Here is a 7017-nt window from a genome sequence, read left to right as displayed (position 1 = left end):
GTTTAAGGTACTTGCTTGCAAAGCCCCTTGGCCAAGGTACAATTCCACAGCACCATGTAAAACCAGACAACAAAAAAGTGGTGCAGCTGGGCATGGTGGTGCACGTTTTTTTTTTTTTTTAATATTTTTTGTTCATTTTTATTTATTTTTTTTGAAAGTGACAGAGAGAGAAAGAGGCAGATAGTGAGAAAGTGAGAATGGGCACGCCAGGGCTTCCAGCCACTGCAAACGAACTCCAGATGCATGCGCCCCCTTGTGCATCTGGCTAACATGGGTCCTGGGGAACTGAGCCTCGAACCAGTGTCCTTAGTCTTCACAGGCAAGCACTAAACCGCTAAGCCATTTCTCCAGCGTTGGTGCAGGTTTTTAATCCCAGCACTCGGGAGGCAGAAGTAGGAGGATCACCCTGAGTTCAAGGCCACCCTGAAACTACATAATGAATTCCAGGCCAGCCTAAGCTAGAGTGAGACCTCAAAAAAAAAAAAAGTGGTGCAATATCTGGTGTTTGCAGTAGCAAAAGACCTTGGCTTGCCACTCCTCTCATACACATGCAAATAAATAAACAAAAATATTTGCAGCTGGCCAAGGTGGAGGATGTCTGTGAGTTCAAGACCACCCTGAAACTACGTAGTGAATTCCAGGTCAGCCTGGGCTAGAGTGATACCCTACCTCAAAAACAAACAAACAAATACATACATACATACATACATACATACATATATATATATATATATATATATATATATATATATATATTTGCAAACTAGTAGAGACATTAGTACCTGTGTACCTGGTGCTAAAATAGATATGCAGTTGAAATGTGCATATACTTTTGGAAAGTAAAACAAAACCAGCAAGCACCTGGTATAGTGGTGCATACCTATGATCCCAACACTTGGAAGGCTGAGGCAGGACTGCAAACTTGAAGCTAGCCTGGGCTACAGTATGAGCTCACACAACAAAAAATGCTAATATAATTGCCAGGTCTGGTAGTGCACACCTTTTTTTGTTTGGTTGGTTTTTGTTTGATTTGGTTTTCTGAGGCAGAGTCTTGCTGTAGCCCAGGTTGACCTATAGAATTCACTGGGTAGTCTCAGGGTGGCCTTGAACTCACAGTGATCCTCCTACCTCTCTGCCTCCCTAGTGCTGAGATTAAAGGCATGTACCACCATGCCCAGCTTGGTTGGATTTTTTTGTTTTGTTTTCTTTGAGTGCACACTTTTAATTCCAGCATTTAGGAGGCTGAAGTAGGAGGATCACTGTCAATTCAAGGCCAGCCTGAGGCTACATAGTGAATTTCAGATCAGCCTGGGCTAGAGTGAGACCCTATCTGGAAAAACTAAAATAAATAAATGAATGAATGAGTGAATAAGTGAAGTAAATTTGAAATAAAAGCATGACCAGAAAACCAAACACCGAAATAAGGCTCTGCTGGCAGCCCTGCTACGAATACTAACCAACAGGTTCATCAGGGATTGTTGGCTTGGGTAAGGAAACAACATATAGACAGCCAGCAAGAGACACATTTTATTTTATTTAGTTTTGTTTGTTCAAGGCAGAGTCTCGCTCTAGCCTAGGCTGATCTAGAATTCACTATGTAGTCTCAGAGTGGCCTCATACTCATGGTGATCCTCCTACCTCTTCCTCCTGAGTGCTGGGATTAAAGGCATGTGACACCACACCCAACAAGAGACACATTTTTTAGATTCATCAGCACAGATGTATTGAAAGTTGGGAAAGGAAGCCGGGCATAGTGGCGCACGCCTTTAATCCCAGCACTCAGGGGCCAGAGGTAGGTGGATCTCCATGAGTTCGAGGCCACCCTGAGACTACATAGTGAATTCCAGGCCAGCCTGGACCAGAGTGAGACCCTACCTTGAAAAACAAAAACAAACAAACAAAAATGTTGGGAAAGGATGCATTATGTAACAGTTATCCATTATCAAAAGAGAGCTGTAGTGGCTAATTTAATATCAGACCGAATAAACTATTTCTCTTTTGCCCTTTGGCGCTGGAAATTACACCACAGGACTGGTTGCATGCTGTGTAGTCTCAGGGTGGCCGCGAACTCATGGCAGTCCTCCTACCTCTGACACCCTAGTGCTGGGATTAAAGGTGTGCGCCACTACACCCAGCTTTCATTATTACTATTCTCTTTTAAACTTATTTAACATTGTATTTATTTATTTCTGAGAGAGGAAGGGAGACAGAGAATGGGCACAGCAAGGTCTCTAGCCACTGCAAATGATCTCCAGGTGCATGTGCTACCTTGTGCATCTGGCTTTCATGGGTACTGAGGAATCAAACCTGGGTCCTTAGGCTTCTCAGGCAAGCACTTTAATGACTAAACCATCTCTTCATCCCCGTTTTAAACTTTTTGTTGACAACTTCCATACATATATACACAATGTACCTTGATCACAATTCCCCCCTCTATGACTCCTCCATTGAACTCCTTATTCTATCTAGTCCCCTCTTCAATTTTGAGGTCATCATTTTTTTTTTTTTTTTTTTTTGTCTTCATAGTACGCAGGTCTGTGAGGTCATGAATGCAACTGCTACATTATGTCTGCAAGACAGAATGCTAAAGTACTCCTTTCCATCCTTTGGCTCTTACCTTCTTCCCTCCACCTCTTCCATAATGGTCCCTGAGCCTTGGAGTGTGTGGGAGAGAAGTCTTACTTACTTCTAAACATTTCACTGTAACTTCCCAGCATTCTAATGAGTTTTGAGTCTCCCTAGTGGTCAATGTCATCTGAAAAGAGAAGCTTCTCTAACCACAAGTGAGAGTAGCCTTAATATATGGGCATAACCAAATATTTAGAGGCCAATTCGGTGAGCATAATATATCCATTTAGCCAAACAAGAATAGTAGTTTCCCCCAAGGACTTATGACTTCCCCAGCCATAGGTTGTTGATAGGTTTCCAGTACCAGGCATGACTTCCGTCCCATGGAATAGGCCTCAACTCCATCAGAGAGCAGTTGGTGTTCCCCATAACTGACATGCCAACCTTGCATCATTTGGCACATTTTACCTGGCTGGCCAGATGCTCATGGTGGCACATACATCTGGAGTTCATTTACAGCGGCTAGAGGTGTGTGCATTCTCTCTCTCTCAAATAAATAAAAAAAAAGGTTTTTTTTGAGGTAGGTTCTCACTGTAGCCCAGGCTGACCTGGAATTCCCTATGGAGTCTCAGGGTGGCCTCGAACTCATGGCGATCCTCCTACCTCTGCCTCCCCAGTGCTGGGAATAAAGGCATGAGCCACCATGCCTGGCAATTAGTTGATTTTTTTTTTAATGTTTTTATTTGCTGGGCGTGGTAGCACACGCCTTTAATCCCAGCACTGGGAAGGCAGAGGTAGGAGGATCGCCGTGAGTTCGAGGCCACCCTGAGACTCCATAGGGAATTCCAGGTCAGCCTGGACTAGAGGGAGACCCTACCTCAAAAATAACTAAAGATGTCACTACTGGAGAGGAATGCTCATGAAGGGGAATAATGTCCAGGTGCAGTAGTGCTGGCCTTTAACAGAAATGGGCAATGGTGCTTGTGAAGACAGTAGAGTTGGCTGATCACTCAAAAGTGATAGTGATACTTTAGTGATAATGAGACAATGATGGGTGTCAAATTTCCAATCACTGCCTTATTTTTTTTCACTTTGTTATTAATTAGTTTTGTACTCTTTTATCTATTTTGTTGATGCCCATTTTTCAAAAAAAATTGATATACCACCCAATCCTCAATTTACATTGTATAAGTCAATGTTTTTAGCATATTAATGTACACAACCATCACAACAATTATTTTTTAAAAATATTTATTTGAGCCAGGTGTGGTGGTGCACGCATTTTACACCAGCACTCGGGAGGCAGACAGGAGGATCACTGTGAGTTTGGGGCCACCCTGAGACTACATAGTTAATTCCAGGTCATCCTGGACTAGAGTCAGACCCTACCTCGAAAAACAAAAACAAAAACAAAATTATTTGAGAGAGAAGGGGGCAGATAGAAAGAGAATGGATGCGCCAGATCCTCCAGCCACTAGCTGCAAACAAACACCAGACTGCATGCGCCACCTTGTGTATCTTGCGTATGTGGGTACTAGGGAATTGAACCTGGGTCCTTAGGCTTTGCAGCCAAGTGTCTTAATCACTAAGCCTCTCTCCAACCCCACAAGAATCATTTTTAGAGCAGCCTTCTTCCCCTCAAAACCTCTAGACCTATTACTATTCACTGCCCGTTTCCTCTCACATCTTCCAAGCGGTAGGCAACTACTAATCTACTTCTAACTCAATAGACTTGCCTATTTTGATTACCTTTTAAGTTATTTTTGTTGTTTTGAGACAGGGTCCTGAGGGCTATATCGCGAGACCCTGTCTCAGAAAAATTATTTTAACAATAATATTTATCTGGGAGAAAGAGAAAGAGGCATGCCAGGGCCTCCAGCCACTGCATATGAACTCCAGACACATGTGCCACCTTGTGCATCTGACTTACGTGGGTCTGTGGAATGACACCTGGTATCTTGGTTTTGCCGGCAAGTGCCTTAACCACTAAGCCATCTCTCTAGCCCTGGAAAAATAATTTTAAACTAATATATAGAACATAAAATTTGTGTATAGAGTCAGGGTTGGTGGCACATGACTTTAATCCCAGCACTTGGTAGGCAGAGGTAGGAGGATTGCTTGAGTTTGAGGCAACCCTGAGGTTACATAGTGAATTCCAGGTCAGCCTGAACTAGAGCAAGACCCTTTCTTGAAAAACAAAGAAAAATATTGTGCGTAGTAGTGGGGTGCTTCGTAATATCTTACACATATGCATTTCCGGTATATAAATCAAATACTTATTTTTTGTTTTTCTGAGATAGGCTCTCATTCTAGCCCGGGCTGACCTAGAACTATGTGGCCTCACAACAATCCTCCTACCTCTGCCTCCTGAGTACTGGGATTAAAGGCATAAACCAGCAGGCCTGGCTTCAAATAACCTTTAAGCCTTCAAAGATTTATCACTATTTTATGGGTAGACATTGTTTTAATTCTTATTAGAGGTACCTTTGAGGATTAGTAGTACTGATTTTTGGAACATCTAATCCCTAAGTGGTGTACTTGTGTGACAAATCAGAAAGCTATGGTAAAAAGAGGAGGGCAAGGAGGTGATATCTGATTTGAGCTAATTTGTACTGTTTTCACAGCCGTTTACCAGTTTAGTATCTTAACAGTGAAAGAAACTGAGGTTTGTAGAAATGAAAGTAAGTCAAAGGCGACAAGTTAGGCACGGGGCTGGGGCGCTCAGCCAGTAGAGCGCATGTCTCCCCGCAGCTGTAGCTTAGAGTCCCAGCACTGCATAGAACGAGGTGCTGTGGTTATGCATGCATGTGATCATAGTGCTTGGAGGAGGAGGCAGGAGCATCAGAAGTTCGGCTACATAGTAAGGTCAAGGCCAGCCTGGTTTCAAACAAATCAGCTGGGCATGGTGGCACACATAACCTTCAATCCCAGCACTCAGGAGGCAGAGGTAGGAGGATTACCGCGAGGCCACCCTGAGACTACATAGTGAATTCCAGGTCAGCCTGAGCAAGAGCGAGACCCTAACTCAGAAAACCAAAACCAAACTGAATAATAGTAACTTCGAAAAAAGTACTCCCACAGCTGTGAGATGACTCAACAGTTAAATGTGCTTGTTTGCAAAGCCCGCTGACTTGGGTTCCATTCCCCAGTCCCCACACGCAGCCTGATGCACAAAGTGGCACACAGGACTGGAAAGTGTTCCGCAGCAGGAGGTGCCGGCATGCCCAGTCTCTCTCTTCTCATAAATAAATAAAAAAATATTTAAAAAAGATCTCCTAGCCCCACCTTTGCAGTGGTGCACTGGACGGCTGAGGTAGGAGGATCTCCATGTGTTTGGGGCCAGCCTGGGGCTATAGGGTGAGCCTGGGCTACAGTGACACCCTGCCCCGGCAAAAAGCAAGCAAGCGAGCAAACAAAATCCCCAAATCAAGGATAAAAATTTGGTTTTCTGAGGTGCTGGAAAGATGCTCGATGGTTAAAGGTGATGTCTTGCAAAGCCTACTGGCCAGGGTTCAATTCCCCAGCATTCACATAAAGCCAGATGCACATAAGCATCTGGAGTTCATTTGCAGCAGCAAGAGGTCCTGGTGCACCCCATACTCTCTCTTTCTGTCCCTCTCTCTCACTAAGCATAATAATTACACACACACACACACACACACCTCGGTTTTCTGACTGGTGCTTCTCCTTCAGCTAACTAGGTCAGTCCATGCTTGTCCAACTTCAGCGGGTACTAGAATGACCCACAAGCTTGTGAAGCAGCCTGTGGGCCTCACTCAGAGTCACTGCTTCGGGGGTGGAGCCCAAGCATTTGCATTTGCAGCCGCACTGCTGCTGCCCTGGCTGTGGGTCTGACTCTGCATCATGTCTAATAGCATCTGTCACCACGACTGATGACGGCCGGAGCTGGATGTTGATACAGCTCTAATAGCATGAAGGCGTCATTCTGAGCAGCACGTATGGCCCGTCACAACAACTGCTGACTGGGAAAAGAAAAAAAAAAAAGAAAAGCTGGGAGTAGTTAGGAAGGCCACAGGGAGAACTAAAATGCTCCGGTCAGTGCTGAGTGTGATGACATCCATTCTTCTTGAGGGGGACGGACAGACAAGTGGAGGATTGGCCGGTGTCCCCAGGGCACCTACTGGGGGAGCAGTTCAGCCGGCGCCTCAGAATGAGGGCTGCTCCAAGGGAGCGGCAGACGGACAGAGGGCTGTCCGCATGTCCCCAGCGACGCTGCGTTGTTCTTGGGCACAGCTGCATAGCCCTGCTGATTTCATCCTCACACGTTAATCCGGACAGCACTTGGTCGATATGAAATCTGCAGAAAATGAGAAGAATGATCACAAGTGCCAAGAAGATGTATTTTCTCCAATCTGATTTTATTAAAAAATGTTTTTGTTTTTTTTTCCTTAGTGGGAGGTACAGGAGGTCAGCTCAAAATCACTTATT

General features: G+C 44.6%; 1 pseudogene; it reads right to left on the bottom strand.

Moving 5' to 3' along the window:
- LOC101601964 overlaps positions 1-7017 on the bottom strand; it is a 42044-nt pseudogene that overhangs the window by 34275 nt on the left and 752 nt on the right.

Source organism: Jaculus jaculus, chromosome 1 (assembly GCF_020740685.1).
Source record: "Jaculus jaculus isolate mJacJac1 chromosome 1, mJacJac1.mat.Y.cur, whole genome shotgun sequence".
Taxonomy (NCBI): Eukaryota; Metazoa; Chordata; class Mammalia; order Rodentia; family Dipodidae; genus Jaculus; species Jaculus jaculus.
The sequence above is the reverse complement of the archived record's forward strand: the minus strand, read 5'-3'. Positions and strand labels throughout refer to the sequence as shown.